Source organism: Capricornis sumatraensis, chromosome 4 (genome assembly GCF_032405125.1).
Source record: "Capricornis sumatraensis isolate serow.1 chromosome 4, serow.2, whole genome shotgun sequence".
In the NCBI taxonomy this organism is placed as follows: domain Eukaryota; kingdom Metazoa; phylum Chordata; class Mammalia; order Artiodactyla; family Bovidae; genus Capricornis; species Capricornis sumatraensis.
In genome coordinates this window covers 110,010,856-110,036,118 of record NC_091072.1, presented here as the reverse complement: position 1 = coordinate 110,036,118, position 25,263 = coordinate 110,010,856, and the positions used below count along the sequence as shown (strand labels likewise).

Genomic DNA, 25,263 nt, shown 5'->3' with positions numbered 1-25,263 from the left:
GTGCTTTTTGCTGTAAGTTATACAGTAATAAAAAATAAAGAAGAAAACCAAAGCAGAGACTTAACTATTTCTCATTAACTTGATGGATATTGAGCAAAAGAGAATAATTCTGGCCCTCAAATGATTTTTAATCTGAATTATTCTTCCTGGCTGACTTTCACTATTACACAAACCACAGAGTTGCCAAATCTCTACTTCTTTGAATAGTCTGGCTCTGCCTTGAACAACTGTGGGTTGAGCTAATTGACCTTCAAAGTCACTCCTAGGTCCAAATTTCTGGGATTTTTTGAAAAAGGGATGCCAAAACATATCTTTGAGCGGGAAGGAACATCAGAGGTTGTCTGGTTCTTGTCTGTTATTTTATAGGAGAAAAGAATGAGCTTAGAGAATGGAAATGACTTGCCTAAGGTTGCCCTGATAGTAATTCAGTGCAGCTCCTCTGACTTCATCTCAACTCAGGTCAACAAATATCCCTTGAGTGACTGCTATGTGCCAGGTACTGAGTCAGACACCACATTGGGCTCCCTGGTTCTATAAAGCCAAAGGTGTCATTGTATTGCTTGGTGAGGGAAGTAATGAGCTCATTTCCCACAACCTAGTGTGAGAGCACCAGCAGACAAAGTCAGAAGACTCAAAAAAGGGAGCAAGACAAAATTCAAAGAGCCAAAGTAACATAACCACTTAATGTCCTTTCCCGCACTTGACCACAGAACTATCAAAGTCTCTCCTCATCCCAGGGTGGGGTTTCTGGGACTCTAAATCATAATAATGGTAAGCTGTAATTCTGGAATCTACTACATGAAAATTCTGATCATATATATGCCTTAACAGCATGTGAACCTGAAATTCCCTATTTTATAAACTTCTACTTCCTTTCTGAAAAAACTTGTGTCTTTAAGCAAAGTTCTATTCTCCTTCATTTGATTCAGCAAACATGAGGAACTAATCACTATAGACTTCTTACAAAGTGGCTGTAGGAACTAAGCATGATGAATGTGAAATTCACCACTCAAAGCATGCAGAGCACAAGAATTCACCACTGTGACAACAGCTTAGTCAAGCAGACACAGGTTCAGAGTGTAAGCCAGGGACATGAGTCTGTCATAATTCTACCACTGACTAGCTATGTGATCTTCATCTCTCTGGGCAGTCACTTCGCCTCTCCAAGCCTCTGTTTCTTCATTTACAAATTGAAAGGGTTGGACCAAAGAACTGCCCACATTTCTCTCGGCTCACTCTGGGATTCAACAAGGGCTGTGACTCACAGGCTCGTGAAAAAAAACTTTGGAGTGTTGTAAATTTTGGTGGTTGTCCCCAGGAGTCCTGTTGATAATACTGAAGATGCAGAGGGTTAAAGAAGAGTGGAAAGAGATGAAGAAAAGAGAAGAAAATGGAGATTATAAGAGGGAGAGACTTTCACTGAGTGTCTGCATGACTGCTTGCTAGGAGGACCCTCAGGTGGTTCCTGACTGGACTTCTGACCTTTCCTTTTTCTTCATGCATTTGTTCACAAAATATCTGATTCTACTTTGATCAAATTGGTCCACTAAGGTCCCTGGACCTCAGCCTGGGGTGGTGACTGCCTGTTTTCCTAGACTTTCTCTCTCACCTGGGACCTCTCGCTCTTCTATGCCATTGCGATCCATTGCAAGCTTCTCCTCTACACACTAAAGGCACCGTAACCCACACAGCATACTTCTTTCCATTCATGAAACTCAGGGACTTGGTTGAGGTTTTACCTCTAACTTCTGAGCCTAACCTAGACTATGTGGATGTGTAATCCCTACTACCAATCTGCCTATAGTCTTGCCTCCTCGAATTTGTCATGGCTCAGAATTTGCCGGTGGTACAGACGCGGATTTTTCAACCATAGGCACAGGATAGGTGTCTAATGCATCTCTGAAGAAAGTAACAGGAATACTCAGTGCCCAGATATCAGGAAAAAAGAGTTTTCCTGAGGGGTCAGCTGAGACACTTGTGCAGACAAGCTCCCTGGAGAACATCTCTTACCGAACACAAAGGAAGTACAAAGCAGATTGGGTCCTGTTTCCAAAAACTACCATTTCGTAAGAGCTAAATAGAAGTATGAGCGTGTAGGCGCCACCACACCCATTCTCTCTCCATCTCCTACAAAATCAAAACCAAACTCCTCAGCCTGGCATGGGAAGCCCTTCATAAACTTTTTGCATCTTCATCATAATTTGTAGCTGTTCATGTGCCTGCTTGACTGTCTGAAGCTCTGGTTCTGTGGTTCTGTGGTTCTCAAGCAGGGTACAGGAGTTCTCCAATTAGAATCACCAGGGAACTTTAAAAATTCAGATGCCCAGGCCACATCCCAGGCCCATTATATGAGGCTCTCTGAGGGTGATACTCAGGCATCAGGAGTTTTTAAAGCTTCCCCTCCCTGCCCCGTGATTATAGTGTACCAAAGTAAAGAATCACTGCTTTCACTGGTTTAAGAATCATCTTCTGGGGACTTCCCTAGTGGTCTAATGGTTAAGTATCTGCCTTCCAATGCAGGGAACATGGGTTCAATCCCTGGCCAGGGGACTGAGATCCCACAGGCAACTAAGATGGCACACCACAACTACTGAGCCCGCACACCACAACTAGAGAAAACCCACCCCCGCCCCCCATACACACACAGTGAAGATCCAGCGGATCTTGCAAAAAAGAGAAAGAAACACTATGTGCAATAGCATCTTTTCACCTATTTGATTGGCAAGCACCAAAATTTTAAAAATAAAATCATCTAGTGGGGCTGTTAAGAATAAAGTTTGCTTAGGCCCCCACCCCTAAGACTCTAAATCACTAACTGTGAGGTGGGGTCCTTGAATGTGCATTTTCAATAGGCATGTAGGGGAATTACGGGGCAGATGGCCTGAGAACCACACTTGGAAAAAACACTGCTCTTGGTCCATGAAACTACTTCATCCAAGCTGCCTGAGTACAGCGAGCAGTCTCACTCTCCTTGGCTTTGATTTGGCTTCACTCTCTGCCTGGAATGCCCTCCCCTCTCCCTGACCTCTGAGAGAACTTTCGGTCACCTTCCAAATGTAAACTCTTCCCTGTGACTTTTCCTGACCCTTCCCAGGAGGAATTAATTACTCCCCCGTCTGAGTTTCCATAGCACTTGGTACATGCTTCTGCTGAAGCATTTATCACACGATATTATGGCTGTTTCTTTATGTGTCTGTCACACCCTTTAAACTATGAGTATTTTCCTTTTTTCATCTTGCCAGGACCTAGCACAGTGCCTGGGACATAACTCAAGTCAGTAAATGTTTATTGAGTTCAATGAAGCTGTTTGTAGAGCTGGTCATCATATTAGATATCCATCCATCTATGTGTGGCAAGACTACAGACACTGGGATAGGGCACAGGAAGGATCCTAGTGCCAGAGAGGAGAGCCGGCCATAACAATGCCAGGTAGGAGAAATGCCAGCCCTGGGGCCAGGACGAAGGCATGACTCCTCCAGCACAGAGGGCATACAGACAGGCTCAGGTTTGCTTCCCTATGTTAGTAAGGATAGGAAAATGCTTTTGATGGTCCTTGAAAGTTAACAGTAGATGTGAAGCAGAAGTCCAAGCTCATGGATAAGGTTGGTGATCATAAAGAATAACTAGGTACTTATCATTTATATTGGGCTTCCCTAGTAGCTCAGCTGGTAAAGAACCCGCCTGCAATACAGGAGACCTGGGTTTGATCCCTGGGTTGGGAAGATCTGCTGGAAAAGGGGATAACAACCCACTCCAGTATTCTTGCCTGGAAAACCCTTAGACAGAGAAGCCTGGAGATATATTAAAAGAACACAGAATCTGAGTCAAAGTTCAGACCTACAATTGAAATCTCCATGAGATACACAGAGAACCTGAACATTTAACAAGAACCTTAGGATCACTTGGGTTTATGAAACACCTGGTTAAGCAACTTTAGGAAGTACTGAAAATGGGTAGAAAAAGTTTTTAATGCAAAAGAAAGCCAGTGTCCCCAGACACAGAATGACCTGCTGTGGTAGCACAAAGTCCATATCTGATGTGGACAAGGGGAAGTTTGAAGTTTGAAAAGCACTGGCCAAGGGTCATCACTGGGTTTCAGGAGGCCAGAGACCTTTAGAGGACCTTAACGTGGGCTGCACCAGCTGAGAAGCGGCTCTTCCTCTCTAGCCCACCTTTCCTTTTTGTGTGTGTGATTTATATATTCTTTTTTTCTCTTTTTTTAAAATTATTATTATTATTTTTACTTTACAATACTGTATTGGTTTTGCTACACATCAACATGAATCCGCCATGTAGCCCACCTTTCTTCCTGAAGTCCTGGAGTTGGGTAAGTTTGAGTACATGGTGAGGGACATTAGGAAGAGAGAAACTAAAAGTTGAAAAAGGCTGTAGAAATGAAGACAGCAGACTAGGCAGAAAAATAAATCAGAACACAAGCAAAGGTCAGCTCTGTCTCTCCTAAACTGCGATAATATAAAGTTATGATTCCAATCATGTTTCAAGCTCTTGAAAGAGGAGGAATGAGGGGTGTCATTACTGGAGTCAGCCAAACTGCAGCATCAAGGCACAGCCTCCCCAGCTGCCCTTACTTCTCACACTAGCTGCTGGTTTAGGGGATTCCTCAAACCACCCCAGGTTTAACCATTCACTGGGAAGATTCACAGAACTCACTGAAAGCTATTATACATATGGCCATGATTTATTATAGGGAAGGGTTAGAAGCAACAAAAGGAAAATTCACAAAGGGCAGTGTTTAGGAGGATTCCAAATGCAAAGCTTCTGTTGTCCTGAGGATTCAGGAATGCCCCCTCCCCCTGGAGTTAGAGTGACAATACAGAATATTGCCAACTTGGGGAACTCAGCCTTGGAGTCCAGAGTTTTTATTAGAGCGTCATTACAAAGATGTAACTGGTTGATTGATTGCCCACATTATTGAACAGTCTCTGGTGGCACCTCCTCTTCCACAGAGGTTGGGCTAGAAGAGGCCTGAAGAGGACAGGGGGTCTGCTGTTTGCCTTCTTTGAAATGGAGTTGAAGTTGCATAGTCAAAAGTGGATTTTCTGTGAAGCTGTAAGACACTCATCCACACTGCAGAGTCATGGGATCAATCAAAGAAAAGATTAGAACTAGTGTAGCTTTACTAAAAGTTTGAAATAGAGGTAAAGATATTCAAATATATACACATACTGACTCACCTCAATTTTAGTAAAAGCCTCAATTAGGCATCAATCAAAAATCTGTCAATCAATTGCTTTTTGTTTTTTAAAACTATACTTACTATGCGTCCAACACTGAGATATTAAGCTACTGTTTGGGGAACACTATAAACATGAGATAAAATCAAGGATCCCAGACATTACAAGCTTTGGAGGTTTCCTTTATGTTCTTGCAAGTGTAGATACTTCCTGCTTTTTTCATGTCCATTTTCAAACCATGACTTGAAGGCCACAGTGAAGGTTTATTATTTCCACTCTCCACTACTTATCCTATGTTTGCTTTAATTTCTCTTCAAATAGCCAGTGTTCCAACCATGGAGTGACCCAAAACTTTATTCCAGAGAGATCTGAGCTTTCGGGGTCCTTGGTTATAAAGAATTTCTATAGACACCCCCTCCTTAATTTATGCCTGGATAGAGCAGACCTAGGAGGTTCCTTTGAATTTTATCATATTCCCCTCTGACTATGCTATGTATCAGAACCTTTGATAACTAGGATGGACTATAGCCTATATTTTCCCCGAAAGTGAAAGCATTAGTCACTCAGTCACGTCCAACTCTTTGCAGCACTATGGATTGTAGCCCACCAGACTCCTCTGTCCATGGAATTCTCCAGGCAAGAATGCTGGAGTGGATAGCTGTTTCCTTCATCCACGGGATCTTTCTGGCCCAAGGATCAAACCCAGGCCTCCTGTGTTGCAGGCAGATCCTTTACTGTCTGAGCCACCAAGAAAGCCCAACCTGGTGTTAAAAAGAACCTGGAGTGGCAGGGTAGCAGTCTCTGTTGTTTCCTCTGGTGGAAGCATCTCTTCTCCAAGTATTAAGCCCATATATGAGCATTACCCAAAGTCAAAGGTATGATATAAAATGTAACTGTGAGAAGTGACATTCCCATTTCTCACCTTGGTCTCTGGATCCACTTTTTCTGCAAGAGCCTGCACCATCGATCAAACACAAGTAGATATCAGTACCAGCTTTAAGGTAGCACTCCAATCCTTCAAGACACTGAGTTTCAGTTGGCACCATGACTGATTCTTACTTCAGTCATTCCACTGTTTTATAAAGCCAGCTGCTTCCAAAACAGAGATTAAGATAAGACTGTGAATTACGATGGGCATCAGCACATTGTCTTCCTCTCCTAACAGGTAAGGTTCTTATTGAGAAGCAACATTGAGTAAGATACTGTGACAGTGAAAAAGGCATTCAGAATACCTACAGATTATGGTTTTGGCAGAAGCATTAAGGGAAGAGAAGTAAATCCAAATCTTCTCTCTCTTAGTAAGGACATATTGCTTCTCTCTCCACAAAGGAAGGACTCAAATGCTATGAACCTACCATCAGGTGAATGACTAGCCTCTTGGAGTGCTATCAGTTGGGAAGGTCATGGTTGGTCACTAGAGCTGGCAAGCTGGTGATATTGGGAGAGCCTTGGTGAAGAAGTTCATATAATTGAGCTAGTATATCAATTCCTGCCACCATGGCCACTTAACTACAGAGCCCACTGAGTTCAGCTGAGGATAAAGAGCTATTAGCATTCAAAGAGCAGATCTTATTGATCATCTAAGTACTCCAGGACTTTTTGTGAATATTTACATGAAACTCAGACCTTGTGGACCTATTTTGAGAGCATATCAGATTAGAGTGCACCTGAACACAGCTAAATGCATGATTTTGTGCATCAGAAAACATTGTGCATGGTTCCAACGTCTATACCTATTATTTAGTTATATGCATCAAAAACAAATTTTTAAGGATTTAGAGGGGAAAAAATTATATTGTGTAGCTCACAAAATCTCTAGGAAAGTCAGAGAACCAAGTTCAGAAGCTACCCATTCAGGGATCATGTTCAAATCATGCTGCAGAGCCTGGTTGGGAAAGACATCATGCCACGAGCAGTCATAGCAGACCCATACTCCCATCACAAGACACTGCTGACAGCCCTGGACCATTGCTGTCCCTAGGAACTGGATGCAGCTGCCAATCACTTTAATGGATGGATCTACAGGGTCAATGCTTGTTAGCTTGGTTTTATGTTTGTGTTTGTTTTATTAAAGGCTTATCTCCCAACAGCAAAGTCTAGGAGGATAACTTAGAGTTTATACCATAAGCCAAAGAAAGAGGGAGAAGAGATAGTGAACTTAGAGCCATTTTTGGACTCAAAAAGAAATTAGTTTAACCAGTGAGTGGGAGGCCAAAGACAATCTGAAGAAATTTGACTGGTGTTTATATCAAATAGGTCACCAATAAGTGAAAAATACTCTGTCCCCTTCATGAGTTCAAAAGCCCACAGAAGTAAGTGAAATCCAGGGTATGTTCAGGGAAACCTGAGAGCTGAAGAAACCATTGCCCAGTTTCCCAGTGGATGGCCTGCTAGAGGAGAGACCTTACATGAGAAACTTAGGTTCAACATGAAGGTAAAATAGTGCTGACTGAAGGAGACAGAGCAATGAGAAACTCATCAGGAAAACAGACTCAACCCATGGCATTTTAAATAGAATCAACTTAACATAGGGAACTGGTAACATAGGTAATGAGAGAGCTAAAAAGCCAAAGGGAGGATGGTGAAACAACTCAGATATTAGCAAGAGCAGAAAGCTGCCACCATCCCTAGGGCTGAAGGGACACGGAAGGATATATATTACTAGAGCCAGAACCTGAAGCCATTGGGTGAGAGTTAGCAGTGTGGCAGGGGCTGTTCTGCAGGAGCTGGGAACCCAGAGAGTGGGCTTGAAACTGCATAAACAAGCAAGCAAACACAGCAGCCAGTGTTGAAACCCTCTTTGGAAGCAAAAACAAGGAGAAATACTCTGGTTTGTCCTGCCCTCCAGTCTTCCATTGGTCAAATCTACTTGAAAGCCAGTTGTCAAGGGAATGTGGGAAATGTAGTTGCCTGTGATGCAGATGGCATAAGCTCTTCAGGCATCCCACCGGAAGGAACAGGAGTTCACACATGCAAACCCCTGAGCTCCAGGCTCTGGCAGTACTAACACTGCAGGCCTGGGAAGGTCACAGCCAGGCAGGACGTGTTCAGTCTCTTCTAGGCTTTATGGCTGGAATGTGAGGTATTATTATAGATGCACTCATGTGACTCCTAATGATTATTTTATAGCCATGGCTAAAATAGCAGTGCAATGCTACTGCAACCATGAAGTAACCATACTGTTTTGGGTTGATGTGGTTGAGGGTCAGGAAGGTAGACAAAAGTGTCTTTCATTAGGATGTGTGGGTTTCTGAGAAGCTATACCCGGCAAATACTCCTGTCTGATACCATCCTTAGGCTTGCTGAGACCTGTTCCCTGCAAGTTGACCTTCAGTAAAGTAGAACTCACATAACATGTATGCATGAAATGAAAAGGGAAACTGTTAGTCACTCAGTCGAGTCCAACTCTTTGTGACCCTATGGACTGTAGCCCTCCAGGCTCCTCTGACCATGTGATTCTCTAGACAAGAATACTGGGGTGGGTTGCCATTCCCTTCTCCAGGGGATCTTCCCAACCCAGGGATCAAACCCAGGTCTCCTGCACTGCAGGCAGATTCTTTACTGCTTGAGCTACATGTACATGTACTGGTGCTCCTTTTTACCAGTTCTCAAACCTGTTCTCTGATGGATTTAAGGAGCGGTTAGTGGCTCCACCCTTCAGGCAGCCAGTGTTACAAGAACAGGTCTACAGCTGGGGGATGAAAGTAACAGTGGATTGTCTGTTGCTCAAGCCCATTTGGCTAAGAGGAAACTCATCTTCTTGAAGCAGTCTTTAAGACTCTCACAAAAATTCAGCTTGCTTTTTTCTGGGGCAAGATCCCCCAGGGTTACTTGGGCAAAGATGATGTACTAGAGGCCTGGCATTTTGAGAGGAAAAAAGGGAAAGCATCTATTGGAGAACTTCTGTACACCATATCCAGCCTTCGTGGTAGTTTAGTCACTAAGTTGTGTCCAACTCTTGAGACCCCATGGATGTAGCCCACCAGACTCCTCTGTCCATGGGATTTTCCAGGCAAGAATACTGGAGTAGGTTGCCATTTCCCTTCTCCAAGTGATCTTCTCAACCCAAGAATCGAACCCAGGTCTCCTGCATTGCAGGCAGATTCTTTACCATCTGAGCTACAATGAAAGCCCACATCCAGCCTTGGAACCTTTCCAATGTACCATGTCATCAGTTTATACAACCTCCTATGTGGTAGTGGTGGAGAAGGAAATGGCAACCCACTCTAGTATTCTTGCCTAGAGAATCCCATGAACAGAGGAGTGTGATGGGCTGCTGTCCATAGGGTCGCACAGAGTCAGACACGGCTAAAGCGACTTAGCGTGCATGCATGCATTGGAGAAGGAACTGGAAACCCACCCCAGTGTTCTTGCCTGGAGAATCTCAGGGATAGAGGAGCCTGGTGGGCTGCCGTCTATGGGGTCACACGGAGTCGGACACGACTGAAGCGACTTAGCAGCAGCAGCAGCAGCATGTGGTAGTGGTGGTTCTCCAATTCATAGATAAGGAAACTGAAGCTCAGGTAAGCAAGGCAGACTCCTAAAGACATAAAACTAATGAGTGGAGAACCAAGGTCATCCTCCCAGAAGACATTTGAGAAGCCCCCTCAGGAGGAGTGAGGTGAGGCAAGGGACACTCTGGGTCTAGTTACCCAAAGTGGGGTGACCAAATTCCCTAGGACTAACTCACGAGTGATTTGCTTGGGACTCATAGAGATTGCAAGGGAAAAGTAGGTTGGCATTCATGACACTGAATTGACAGAGGATCCTGGAACCTTGTCTAGCATTGGTTGTTTTCAAAAGGCTTCCTGTATCTGCTTTGGATTATCAGTGACCCCCTAATGTAGACTAAACAATTTAAATGTTTCAGTGAATTACACAACACAACTTACTTAGTGTGATGGATTTACCAGGGCTCCACATTACTCACCTGATCTAAGAGAGGCAGGAAAGAAAAAGAGGGAACTCCCTCATTTGCACTCACTTTCCAGCCAGGATACCATACCTCTTCTGCCCCTTCTCTGCAGCTGCGCTCACATCTGACTCAGCTTCAGTGTTGTCTCCCTCAGTGTCTGATGGGCACCAAATCCAGACAAGGCATTTTACCACCTGGGAGGGAATTTCAGGATCTCAGCTTTTAAGAGTTGAAGTTGAATGCCATGCGGCTGGTTAGCCCAGCTCAAGTTCACCACTTCCCACTCCACACATTCATTTATTTGATAAAAGAATGCTTTGCCAAGGGGGATGAATGGGAGAAAAGGTTAGTTAAGGAGTTTGGGATAGATATGTACACACTGCTATATTTAAAATAGATAACCTCTCCTGGTGGCTCAGTCAGTAAAGAATCTGCCTGTAATGAGGAAGACCTGGGTTTGATCTCTGGGTTTCAAAGATTCCCTGGAGGAGGGCATGGCAACCCACTCCAGTATTCTTGCCTGGAGAATCCCCTTGGACAGAGGAGCCTGGTGGGCTATAGTTCCAGTCTGAGGTTGCAAAGAGTCAGACACAACTGAGCGAGTAAGCACAAACAAATACCTATTGTAGAGCACATGGAACTCTGCTCAATGTTATGTGGCATCCTGGATGGAAGAGGAGCATGGGAGAGATAGGATACATGTATATGTATGGCTGAGTCCCTTCACTGTATGCCTGAAACTACCACAACATTGTTAATCAGTTATACCTCAACACAAAATAAAAAGTTTAAACAGCACTCTTAATTCTAATAATATATAAATGTTTATAGACACTGGCATATATTATCTAACCAAATAAACTTTTTTTAAAAAGACCCACCATAGAGCTTCCTCTCTTTTTTTCCTTTCTCCTTCTCCTTCTTTTTTCCCCTCTATTCCTCCTTCCTCCCCCACCACAAAATAAATAAATAAATAAATGAAATGGATAACCAACTAGGACCTACTGTTAGCACAAGGAATTCTGTTCAATGTTATGTGGCAGTCTGGATGGGAGGGGAGTTTAGGAGAGAATGGATATATGTGACTGAATCCCTTTTCTGTCCACTTGAAACTATCACAACATTGTTAATCAGCTACACTCCAATACAAAATTAAAAGTTAAAAAAAAAAAAAAAAAGCATGAGACGGCCTGTCACTGAGGGATGATGCATCAGTATGCTGGACTTCCTAACAGGCCTTCTCTGGCAGTCTCCTGCCTTGAGGACTTGGTTCTATCTCCTTTCAGATAGTTTGTCCCATTTGTCTCAAGTCAAGCTATTATATTATCCTATGAGAAAGGTTGGGCTTCCCTGGTGACTCAGATGATAATGAATCTGCCTATAATGTAAGAGACCCCGGTTCAATCCCTGGGTCAGGAAGATCCCCTGCAGAAGAAAATGGCTACCTTCTCCAATATTCTTGCCTGGAGAACCCCATGGACAAAAGAGCCTGGCAGGCGACAGTCCAGGGGTTGCAAAGAGTCAAACATGACTGAACAAAGAACACACACACACACACACACACACACGAAGGGTCTGGGCAGGGATGAAGGAGTGGGTGGGGGGTGGCGGGGGGAAGGAGGTACAGGCCTTGCTCTTTGGGTCCCTAGAGCAGCCTGGTTCTTTCCTGTTATCTATCTCGCCCATCCAGTCCCATAACCTAGGTCCTTTGAGAGGATGTCCTTTTTCCTGTCTCTTCACTAAACAAACTGGGATTCTCTCTGGCATTTGCTCCTGAGGGCTTTGTCTGCTGCCCTGCCTTTATCATGCATCCTCTCTGATCTCGTCCCTCTTCCTGCCTCGGATTCTCCCCCTCCTCCATCCTCAGGCTCACTTTTCCTGCCTCTACTCTTTCCAGGCCCTGACTTCTCAGGCTATTGTCCCAGGAATTCAGCCACCCTCCCACCATTATCTTTTCGACAAATAATCTTGGCCTTACCTGCAACTCCATGTGACTCTGGTCTAGGCTTTCCCCTCACCTAGACAGTGCCATTTTCCTTGCACATTCCCGCTTCACCACCCATCTGCATTTCAAAGCAATAGTCATTGATCCCAACCACACTAATACAATAGTTAAGACTGTACTTTTATATTTGACAAAACAGTTTTAGCTAATGAGGACTAGTTTTTCAGGGAATAATCTATTCTTTCCTAGAGAGAACACTGGTAAATAAACATAGTAAATCAGAAATACTGTTGCAAATGTGTGTGTATAAAATGTTTTGACATGTTTTAGGTGTGTAAGTGAATAGCAAGTTTTTCCTCACCATCAAAAACTGGCCTGATCTCTTGGGGAAACATCCCTGATATAGTCCTGATCTTATTTACTACATACATGGGCAAATCGATTAAAAGAAAAATTTATGTTGTCCAGTGTCAAAAGTCAAAAAAAAAAACTTCAGAATGAGAAAGAAGCAGAAAACTACAAAGCCAAACAGAATTCTGGGACAACTTTAAGAGAAACGGAGCAGAAGAAGGAAGAGAAATCTGCAGCATAATAAATTGATTTTTTGTAGATTTTTTGTAGAGTTCTCACTAAGCCAGAGGAACTCTGATACCATCAGTTCACTTAGGCACCACAAAACTCAAACCACAACTAAAGCTACTCTAAGGAAAGGTAGGGACCATAAAGCATGTTTTAGAGCTGGAAGGGGCTTTCACAATCAATTATCCAGACAATTAGACTGAAAAAGATAGGCTCCATAAAGTCATTGTCAAGTGTACTGGATAATACTAGCACGCTACCTAACATTTATTCTTTAATTATTATTGGAGAAAGGATACTTAACATGAGATCTACCCTCTTAATAAATGTCTCTGTGTACAATGTACAATGTGTACAATTAGGCGCAATGTTGTACAGCAGATCATTCATCTGGTCGAATGAAAGTTTATGCCTGTTAATTAGGAACTCTCCACATCCCCCTTCTCTCAAGACCTGACAAACCATTATTCTCCACGCTAAGTGTTGTGTGTGTGTGTATGTGTGTGTGTGTGTGTGTGTGCGCGTGCTCAGTTGTGTCTGACTCTTACGACCCCATGAATTGTATCCTACCAGGCTCTTCTGCCCATGGAATTTTCTAGGCAAGAGTACTGGAGTGGGTTGCCATTTCCTACACCAGGGCATCTTCCTGACCCAGGCTTCAAAACCAAGTCTCCTGCATCTCCTACATTGGCAGGCAGATTCTTTACCACTGAGCCACCTGAAAAGCCAGGTGTTTTCTATATATTATTTTACTTCATCTCACAATAATTCTATAAGGTAGGTATTACTATTAGTCATATTTTCCAAACAAGGAAATCGACACTCAAAGAGATTAAGTAACTCATTTAAATCTTTCCAGGAAGAAAGCAGCAGGGCCAGTATTTGAACAGAAGCAGCCTGATGGCACAGACCTCTTAATGTCTATGCCATTTAATCATTCCAAGGGTCTGGTCAATTCAAACTTCTGGTTAAACTACACAGATAATGAAAAAAGGTACATTTAGGAAGGAATTTTGGGGCCTCTACTTTCTGGATGAATGGTGCCTACATTAGTTCAAACAGGTTGTGCTACTGTAACAAACAATCCCCAAGTCTCAATGTCTTATAGCAAAATTTAATCTCTCACTCACGCTATATGAAGTCAGTAATGAATTTGGTAGGGCTTCCCTAGTGACTCAGGTGGTAAAAGAATCTGCCCAAAATGTGGGAGACCCAGGTTTGATCCCTGCATCAGGAAGATCCCTTGGAGAAGGGAACAGCTGCCCACTCCAGTATTCTTGCCTGGAGAATTTCATGGACACAGGAGCCTGGCAGGCTACAGTCCATGGGATCACATAGAATTGGACACGACTGAGCGTCTAACACACACGCACACACACAATGAATTCGGCATCACATGATCCTCACACAGGACTCAGACTGGCAGACCCTCACCATCTGAAATAGTGTTGGTCATTATGGCTGGAGAATGGGAAGATGGTGACTCATGACTGGCCTTACAAGCTTTTATCTGAAGATGATGGCTCAGTGTAAAAGAATCTGCCTGCCAAAGCAGGAGATGCAGGAGACATGGATTCAATTCCTGGGTGGGGAAGATCCCCTGGAGGAGGAAATGGCAACCCAACTCCAATATTCTTACCTGGATAATCCCATGGACAGGGGAACCTGGTGGGTTACAGACCATGGGATCCAGAGACACAACTGAGCAGCTGAGCACCCACACACAATGTTCATCAATTCTGCTCACATTTCTTTGGCTGAAGCAAGTTACATAGCCACATATAATTTTAAAGATGTGGATTAACGCAGTCTAACTATAAGGGTTGTTTGTTCTTATATGGCACAAGAGCACTGCCTGGAAATATTGAGGCATAGTCCTAATGACTACAATAGTGCCAAATTCATGAAACTGTCTTGTGAACTTACTTCACTCTCATTGTGTTGACCAGTCTTGATTCTGTAATTTAAATTTGTTGGTGTACTTTGAATTTATTTGTGTATGTCATGAACAAGTTTAATTCCAAATTATATACAACGACCACTGCTCTTCTAGAACACTAACTATATTTTCCCTCAAGCATAAAACTACATAGGTAACATTTCATACCAGAGTAATAAAAATAAGATTTGAATAAAACCAAATAAAATCTATATTCCAATTATAATCATCCTCCATATCTGTAGGTTCCACATCCATGGATTAAATCAACTGCAGATCAAAAACATCCCCCCCATTCCAAAAATTTCCAAAAAGCAAAACTTAAATTTGCCACACATAGGCAACTATTTACATAGCAGTTTAAATTGAATTTATAACTATTTATATAGTATTTATATTTTATTAGATATTATAAGTAATCTAGAGATGATTTCAAGTGTATGAGGATTATATGTAGATTGTATGCAAATACTAGCCATTTTACGCAAGGGACTTGAGCATCTGCAGATTTTAGTGGGGAAAGTGGGGGTCCTGAAACCATCCCCCACAGACACCAAAGAATGACTGGAATAAACAGAAAATTTGATAATTTATGACATGAGATAATATGTGCAAAAATTCTAAACATATTGCCTGGCACAAAATAAGTACTCAATAATTGTTAGCTTCCTTAAACATATCAGACTTCAATTAATTTTTCTTCAAGAGATACATCTATTTCAGTATCCACCAAAGACTCCTGAAGGCTCAATGCTTCTGGCTCTAATGCTGATTACTAGACACCAGTACCATCCTCAGTCACTCAGTCATGTCCAACTCTTTGCAACCCCATGAACTATAGCCCTCTAAGCTCTTCTGTCCATGGGATTTCCAGGCAAGAATACTGAAATGGGTTGCCATTTCCTACTCCAGACTAGACACTGGGCATACTAATAATTAAAAGATAAAAATGAATGATCTTGAGCAATGTTGTCCCAAAGTTCTTATTCTCTAAGGGAGAAAAAAGAGGAGTTAGATCTCTGGGCCACGTTATTTTCAGTTGAGCTCAATCTCCTAAACCATAGCTCTTTCTAATTATCCAGAACAGTTTTCAAATGTTTCTGACATATGCTGGTCATCATCACCACCCTCTTTGATATGCAATTACATATTAGTGCAGATGGCTGGAGGTAAAAGCAGGTGGAGGACAATAGAGGTTATTTTCACAGGAAAGAAGAGCAAAGTGTACTCGGCACAATGGAATTTTCCTATTAACTGCTGGAAAGAGAAATATGGGTGTTCACAGGCAAAACAGAAAACTCTGCATAAAACTGAACCATGGAAATCAGAAATGTAGATCTTGAGGGAAACCCGTGGTATGAGAGCAATTCTCTCTGAGAATTTGGAAAACAAACAAGGGCAGTGCCAATCGCATAATTCTGCTCATCCTTTTTCTGATTAAACCCGGGGTCAAAGGAATGCCAGTCTACTAGAAGAAAAAGAGTGGCTTTTTTTTTTTTTACTGCTCTCACCCATGAAGAAGACACTCTGGTGATGGAAGAGCTCCCCAACTTTCCTCTACCTTACTTGACCCCAGATATGAATACCTCCAACTGAAACCTTGCTTCTTCATTTTGCAATATGAAGAAGTGCTTGCTGGGGGAACTTTTTAGCCGGATACCCTTGAATGCACTTCCTGATGAAGTGGGAGATGTGCCAGCTGCCACTACAGATGCTGAAAGCCCTGGGAACAAGTAAAGCTGATTGTAATAATATGTTGCATGAGGCTGAAGGCGCTATGGTGGTGGAGAGCCCCAGCTCAGGGGTAGGCACCTTCCAGCTAAACAAAGGCCAGGCAAAATTTGGCCCTTTACTCTAGCAAAACTATTATGATATCTTGCTACTATATTACAAGGCACATGAAGGCTGCAGAATATCCCTCAAAAAGAAAAAAAAAAAAAGATAGTAGCATCGGGGAAACTGAAAGTTTCTTGTTCCTAGAGATACTGATTGGCAATATAAGCTATATAGTTGTGGTATCAGAAACATGGAGAAGGTTCTCAACCAAGAAATATATTACTTTATTACTTGCAAATTCTTTAATTTCCATTATTACAGATGCATTTCTTCAATCTGTTTTGTTCTTTTGTTTAAAAAAATTCAGACTGTAATAAATTAGCATCAAATCATTTATACCTTCCTGTGAATTAACTCATGTATTAGAATCTTATCCCAAAGATTCATCAACACCTTCTAGTAACAAAATGGGAGGAGAAAGAAAAATAAAAGGATGCTTTGTGTCTGAGGGGAAATTTATAGCATAAGGAACAGATCACGTAAGACTTAAAAATCAGAGGTTGAGAGGCAGGTTTCTGGAAATAAGACAGGAAGAAGAAAACAGATGAGGAAGGCAAAAGCAAACAACATTAAATTTTATTCTTTCACTTGAATGTTTTTGTTTCAATAAATTGATTAATTGAGCCATTTGCAAAAATGGGATTTTTGATGGTTAAGTTATCCTTCAGTTCAAAGATGAAGTACTAAAAGCTAGCATTGTTTTATGCCTTTCATTGTTTGTAACTGCCTCTTCACTGCCTAAAAAACCACCTGGAATGTGGCAGATAATAAATTTTTTCATGAATGAATAAAGCTAAAACTTCAAATCTAAATAAATAGTATTTCCTTCAAAGTTATCACCTGGAAAACTGTGTACTTATTCCGATCATCTCCTTATTGACCCAGACATATTTAGACACCATTCTGAGAATTGCCAAAGCAAATGACAAAGTCATTTTAAAATCATCAGTGGAATCAAGTCATCTCCCTCTGGTGAAATATTCAGTTTTTTGGGTTTTTTTTTTAACTTTGTTATAAGTACAACAGCAGATGAATTTCCAAGTTGGTTCTATTTTTCAATAAAAAATGAGACATAATTCTATGAAAAAGTTAGGCTGACTTTCTTGTGAGGCAAAAGCAAATCTAAAAGGGAGCCCCAATCACTCCAAGAAAGTTCTAAGCAATGGTGGCTTTGTTGGCCCAATTGGCTAGCCCTCCCACATGGCTCCTTTGAAAGATAAGACTTATTTAAGACCTAAATTTTTATCTAGTTGCTATTAAACAAACAAATGAGATAATAAAAATTGTATTCAAGTCACACTCTGTTAACTTTTGTTATTCATTATGCACATCAGAAAAAAAGAGAGTATTTAAAAATCTCTTTCATGGTAGAGCTTCCCCAGCGGCTCATCAGTAAAGAATCCACCTGCAATGCAGGAGACGCAGATTCGATCCCTGGGTTGGGAAGATTCTCTGGAAAAGGAAATGGCAACCACTTCAGTATTCTTGCCTGAAAAATCCCTTGGACAGAGGAACCTGGTGGGCTATAGTCCAATGGGTCTCAAAGACTTGGACACAACTGAGCAACTAAGCACAGCATAATGATTATATGTATACAGTGAGGACTCCCACATAGACATCCCCAACTCTGACCTATCTCCTAAGCTCTAAGATTTACACTTTCAACCACGTGTGTGCTAAGTCACTTCAGTTGTGTCTGACTCTTTGTGACCCCATGGACTGTAGCCTGTCAGGTTCCTCTGTCCATGGGATTCTCCAGGCAAGAATACTAGAGTGGGTTGCCATTTCTTTCTCCAATTAGACCCCACACTTGTATGTGTAATACCTATGTCAAACTCAACATGTCTTTAAAAAAAAAAAGGCTTGCATTCCTTAGTATTTCCTATCTGTTTTTGCCTATTAGTCTAATCTCCTCAACTAGTATGACCTTTCAAAAATGTGAACCAGCCCATGTGAACCCTCCATGACCTACCATCACCTTAAAATTGAAATCGTGGTGCCATGAAGTACAGTCCTCTGACCTAGCCTCTGTGTCATCTCAGCTCCAATAAGTCTACCCTTTACTCACTCTCCTCCTACCCCTCTGCCCCACCTGCTTTTCCTAGAACCACTAAGCTCATCATTGACTCAGCCCCTTACACTTTCTCTTCCTTATGCCTAAAATTCCCTTCCCATACCTTCACATGTCAGATTCCTTCTCACCATCAGGACCCTGTTCAGTGTCATCTTCTGAAAAAGATACATTCTAATCTATCTAAAAGTTCCCCACTCAAGTCACTCTGATCCCCAACTGTGTTTTATTTTATTCATAGGACTAATCATATCTGAAATCATTACTTTATTGTTTGTTTATTGTCAATTCCCCTACATCTAGAATGTCAGGGACATGAGGGTACAAATTTTGCTTAACTTGTTTACTGTAAGAGTTCAGAACAGCACTTGGCACATAGCCTTTGACTATGTGGATCACAACAAACTGTGGAAAATTCTTAAAGAGATGAGAATACCAGACCACCTTATCTGCCTCCTGAGAAACCTGTATGCAGATCAAGAAGCAACAGATAGCCCTGAAGAGGAAGGTGGGCTCTGGGTTCTGGCATGGTCTCTGCCGGTTGAGGGAGAGTAACTCTCGCTACTGCATCTTGGGGTCCGTGGGGACCCTTGACTTCGACAAATATGGCAGTCCTTTCCTCATCATCAAGGATCAGGACTGCAAGTCTCATCTTATGGTACTTGAGGCCCTCAAATCTCATATAATGGCAGCAAAGGCTGTAGCAAATACAATGAAAACATCACTTGGACCAAATGGGCTTGATAAGACAATAGTGAATAAGTATGGCGACATGACTACGACCAATGATAGTGCCACCCTCTTAAGCATGATGAATGTTGACCATCAGATCACCAAGCTGATGGCTGAACTGTCCAAATCACAGGATGATGAGATTGGAGATGGAACCACAGGAGTGGTTGTCCTGTTGGAAAAGGCTGAGCAGCTGCTGGACCTCCACATTCACCCAATCAGGATCACTGATGGCCAAGAGCAGGTCACCTGCATCACTACTGAGCACCTGGACAAGATCAGCAACAGTGTCCTTGACAACATGAAGAACACTGAGCCCCTGATCCAGACAGCAAAGACCATGCTGGGCTCCAAAGTAATTAACAGCTGTCACTGACAAATGACCTAGATCACTGTGAATGCCGTCCTCACCGTGGCCGACATGCAGCACAGGGACATTGACTGCCAGCTCATCAAGGTAGAAGGCAAGGTGGGTGAGTGGCTGAAGGACACCAAGCTGATCAAGGGCTTGATCATGGACAAGGACTTCAGTCATCCACAGATCCCCAAGCAAGTGGAAGATGCTAAGGTTGCAATCCTCACATGTTTATTTGAGCCACTGAAACCAAAGATGAAGTAGAAGGTGGATGTGACATCTGTGGAAGATTTTAAAGCCCTTCAGAAGTACTGAAGGAGCACTTCTGTAAAGGAGAAGTTTGAAGAGATGATCCAGCACATTAAAGAAACCACTAGGTTGAAGGATCTGAAATTGAGTTGATCGCCATCGCCACAGGTGGCCACATCATCCCTAGGTTTTCAGAGCTCACAGCTGAGAAGCTAGGCTTGCAGGTCTTGTGAAGGAAATCTCGTTTGGGACCACAAGAGACAAGATGCTGGTCATCAAGCAGTGTAAGAACTCCAGAGCCATCATCCTTTTCATCAGAGGAGGAAATAAGATGATCATCAAGGAGGCCAAGCATTCCCGTCATGACACTCTGTGTGTCATCCACAACCTCATCCAGGACAACCACATGGTATATTTCAGGGGCACTACCGAGATCGCTTGTGCCCTGGTGGTCAGCCAGGAGGTCGACTAGTGCCCGGCCCTGGAGCAGTAGGCCATGCACTCCTTTGCCGAGGGACTGGTGGTCATCCCTATGGAGCTCGCGGAGAACAGAGGCATGAACCCCATCCAGACCATGACTGAGATCCGGGGCAGACATGCGAAGGAGGTGAACCCCGCCCTCGGGGATTGGCTGTCTGCGCAAGGGAACCAATAATATGAAACATTAACATGTCATAGAAACCTTGATCGGCAAAAAGCAGCAGATCTCTCTTGTAACACAAACGGTTAGAATGACTTTGAAGATTGACAACATCCATAAGCCTGGAGAATCTGAACAGTAAAGACAGAATTTATAATAAAATGAGGAGTTATTTCAGGTGATAGTCTACTTGTCTAAGGAAGTATTTTATCCAGTACTCAAAGATTCTGAAGGTAGTGTGAAATGATACATACTTGATTTGCTGCTACTGCTCCTGCTGCTAAGTCACTTCAGTCCTGTCCGACTCTGGGCGAGTCCATAGACGGCAGCCCACCAGGCTCCCCCGTCCCTGGGATTCTCCAGGCAAGAACACTGGAGTGGGTTGCCATTTCCTTCTCTAATGCATGAAAGTGAAAAGTGAGAGTGAAGTCGCTCAGTAAGTGTCCTGCTACTGTGACTAAATAAATGGGTGTCTTGTGCTGCATATACAGCTATTTATTGTTACACTGTATCAGACACTGTGACAAAAGTAGCTGTTTGGTAACCATAGTTTCACTTGTTCAAAGACATGAAATTAGGGAGGTATGATCTCACAAGGTTTTGTATTTGTTGTATTAAAGGGAACACTTTAAACAACCTTTATATTCTGCTCAAGTTAACAAACATTCACTAACATTCATCAAATGCCCTAATTGAAGGAGTTTGAGTTGATTTTTTTTTAATAAGATGTAGAACCTGTTTTTAACAGCTGTAAATATTCAGTTTGTTCTCAAGATTTGCTTTAAAGTTGAGGAATATCAGCTTGGTCCTATTAAATTTATTTAAATACTGACAAAAAAAGAGAGAAGCAACTGTTAGAATGGCATAGGCGACAACAGACTAATTCCAAATTGGGAAAAGAGTACATCAAGGCTGTATATTGTCACCCTGCTTATTTAACTTATATGCAGAGTACATCATGCAAAATGTCAGGCTGGATGAAGCACAAGCTAGAATCAAGATTGCAGGCAGAAATATCAATAACCTCAGATATGCAGATGACACAACCTTTATAGCAGAAAGTGAAGAAGAACTAAGGAGCCTTTTGATGAAAGTGAAAGAGGAGAGTGAAAAAGCTGGCTTAAAACTCAACATTTAAAAAACACAGATCATGGCATCCAGTCCCATCACTTTATGGAAAATAGATAGGGAAACAATGCAAACAGTGACAGACTTTATTTTCTTGGGCTCCAAAATCACTGCAGATGGTGACTTCAGTCATGAAATTAAAAGACACTTGATCCTTAGAAGAAAAGCTATGGAAAACCTAGACAGCATATTAAAAAGCACAGACATTAGTTTACCCATAAAGGTCTGTCTAGTCAAATTTTCCAGTTGTCATGTATGGATGTGAGAGTTGAACCATAAAGAAAAGTGTGAAGTGAAAGTCACTTAGTCGTGTCTGACTCTTTGTGACCCCATGGACTGCAGCCCTGTCTTCTGTCCTTGGAATTCTCCAGGCAAGAACACTGGAGTGGGTTGCCATTTCCTTCTCCAGGAGATCTTCCCGACCCAGGAACTGAACCCAGGTCTCCTGCATTGCAGGCAGACTCTTTACTGACTGAGCCCATAAAGAAAGTCGAGTGCCGAAGAATTGATGCTTTTGAACTGTGGTCTTGGAGAAGACTCTTGAACGTCCCTTGGACTGCATGGAGATCAAACCAGTCAATCCTAAAGGAAATCAACCCTGAATATTCTTTGGAAGGACTGATGCTGAGGCTGAAACTCCAATACTTAGGCCACCTGATACAAAGAACCGACTCATTGGAAAAGGCCCTGATGTTGGGAAAGATTGAAGGTGGGAGGAGAAGGGGATAACAGAGGATGAGATGATTGGATGGCATCACTGACTCGATGGACATGAGTCTGAGCAAGCTCTGGGAGTTGGTGATGGACAGGGAAGCCAGGCGTGCTGCAGTCCATGGGGTCACAAACAGTCGGGTATGACTGAGTGACTGAACTTACTGACTACCACATAGTAGGCATACTACTTGGAATGAATGAATGAATGTTCAATAAACCATACAAATTGTATGGTAGTTCTAAGAAAGGTTTATGACCAGACTGCACTCTTCTGAAAGTAAAGAACTGCTCATAGAGCCAGTAGTCATCAGCTTTGTAAGCAAATGTTTACATTTAGAACTAATACATCCATACAGGCTTGCCTAGGCTACCAGTTGTATAGTCTGTATTAAGTATTAGCTAGCAAATCAAGTTGGAGAAGAGTCGGACATGACTGAGTGACTTCCCTTTCACTTTTCACTTTCATGCATTGGAGAAGGAAATGGCAACCCACTCCAGTGTTCTTGCCTGGAGAGTCCCAGGGACGGGGGAGCCTGGTGGGCTGCTGTCTGTGGGGTCACACAGAGTCTGACACGACTGAAGTGACTTAGCAGCAGGAGCAGTAGCAGCAAATCAAGTATGTATCATTTCACACTACCTTCAGAATCTTTAAGTACTGGATAAAATACTTCCTTAGACAAGTAGACTATCACCTGAAATAATTATGTATATATATACACATATATATACATAATTACCAACCAGCCCTGACAAGGTGCAAAAAAACAACCAAAGCTGGAATTGAATGGCTGTCCTTCTTTGCTCTCTCCCTCTCCTTTTAAAGTGTAGAGCTTTTTGGAAAAGAAGCATTATATGAATTCAAAGCATTATCTTATCAAATCCCCATAATTATTTTAACCATGTGGCATAATCTGGGCACAGCCAGTGATTAAGCTGTGCCACAATTAAAACAATAACGTGAAACTAATTACAAAGAGCTAGACAGACTGTGCTATCTTTCTGCTTGGTGTCCGAATGTTACATAGAAGAATGTAATTCAACTCTGCAGACACCATAAAAATCTTCCAACATACTTTTAAATCCCTGACTGTCTAAGGGGTAGGTGGCATCAGGGAAGAATGGGGAATGACAAAAGAGTAGGAAACAGTCCTGAATGAAGTGCCAGCTTTTAGATCTTTAGATCTCCTCTGTTAGAGGAGAAAATAATTTAAAAAGGATTCCTACGAAAATATTTTTTCCCTCTTCATAAAAACTGTGTAATCAGAAAGCCAGATAGCTTGGCCAGGCTACAGAAGCCATCTAAAAGTCAGAAAGACCTGGCTGATACATTCCCATTAAGACTAAAGTTACAATTATTTTCCTAGTCAGAGCAGGTGAGGGGAAGAAGCAGGAATCCAAGGGACAATGTTAAATTCATCATTTCACAGAGTTTTTCACACAAGGCCAATGGCATGAGTGAAATACGTTACATGTACACTTCCCTGTGTTAACAAATTATCTAAGCATTATTTTTATTCATATTCAGTTAAGTTCAGTTCAGTTGCTCAGTCATGTCCAACTCTGTGACCCCATGAATCACAGGACGCCAGGCCTCCCTGTCCATCACCAACTCCCGAAGTTCACTCAGACTCATGTCCATCGAGTCCGTGATGCTATCCAGCCATCTCATCCTCTGTTGTCCCCTGCTCCCCCTGCCCCCAATCCCTCCCGGCATCAAAGTCTTTTCCAATGAGTCAACTCTTCGCATGAGGCGGCCAAAGTACTGGAGCTTCAGCTTTAGCATCATTCCTTCCAAAGAAATCCCAGGGTTGATCTCCTTCAGAATGGACTGCTTGGATCTCCTTGCAGTCCAAGGGACTCTCAAGAGTCATCTCCAACACCACAGTTCAAAAGCATCAATTCTTTGGTGCTCAGCCTTCTTCACAGTCCAACTCTCACATCCATACATGACCACTGGAAAAACCATAGCCTTGACTAGACGGACCTTAGTCGGCAAAGTAATGTCTCTGCTTTTGAATATGCTATCTAGGTTGGTCATAACTTTTCTTCCAAGGAGTAAGTGTCTTTTAATTTCATGGCTGCAATCACCATCTGCAGTGATTTTGGAGCCCCCAAAAATGAAGTCTGACACTGTTTCCACTGTTTCCCCTTCTATTTCCCATGAAGGGATGGGACCAGATGCTATGATCTTCGTTTTCTGAATGTTGAGCTTTAAGCCAACTTTTTCATTCTCCACTTTCACTTTCAAGAGGCTTTTTAGTTCCTCTTCACTTTCTGCCATAAGGGTGGTGTCATCTGCATATCTGAGGTTATTGATATTTCTCCCGGCAATCTTGATCCCAGCTTGTGCTTCTTCCAGCCCAGAGTTTCTCATGATGTACTCTGCATATAAGTTAAATAAGCAGTGTGACAATATACAGCCTTGACGTACTCCTTTTCCTATTTGGAACCAGTCTGTTGTTCCATGTCCAATTCTGACTGTTGCTTCCTGACCTGCATATAGGTTTCTCAAGAGGCAGGTCAGGTGGTCTGGTATTCCCATCTCTTTCAGAATTTTCCACAGTTTATTGTGATCCACACAGTTATTCTTATTCTGAACTAATGCTAGGAGACGCAGCCTATAACTCCATGGGCTAAATGGCTAAAGGAAAACACCAACGTGAAAAATCTGGTCAATCACTAGCACGTGGCTACAAAATAAACCAAATTGTTGTGTGTTTTTTTGTTTGTTTGTTTGTTTTTACCTCAGTTCAAGGCCACCCTGATGAAACCATACACATTGAATCACTCTGTGGGGTTATTCAAGAGAATGGGAGAATAGACTTCGGTAGAAGGTAAGTGTCAGGGCTTACTTCAGATCAGCTTGTCCTGGACCTACAGAATCTGCACTGTTTGGAAACCAGTTAGAAACGCAACTTTCAGAATCTTAACCCAGACCTCCTGACAGAAATTCTGGAGGTGGGGG

General features: G+C 42.4%; 1 pseudogene; it reads left to right on the top strand.

The window, feature by feature from the left end:
• Positions 1 to 19,057: 19,057 nt before the first annotated feature.
• LOC138079071 (T-complex protein 1 subunit epsilon pseudogene) lies at positions 19,058 to 20,598 on the top strand (annotated as a pseudogene).
• Positions 20,599 to 25,263: the final 4,665 nt, after the last annotated feature.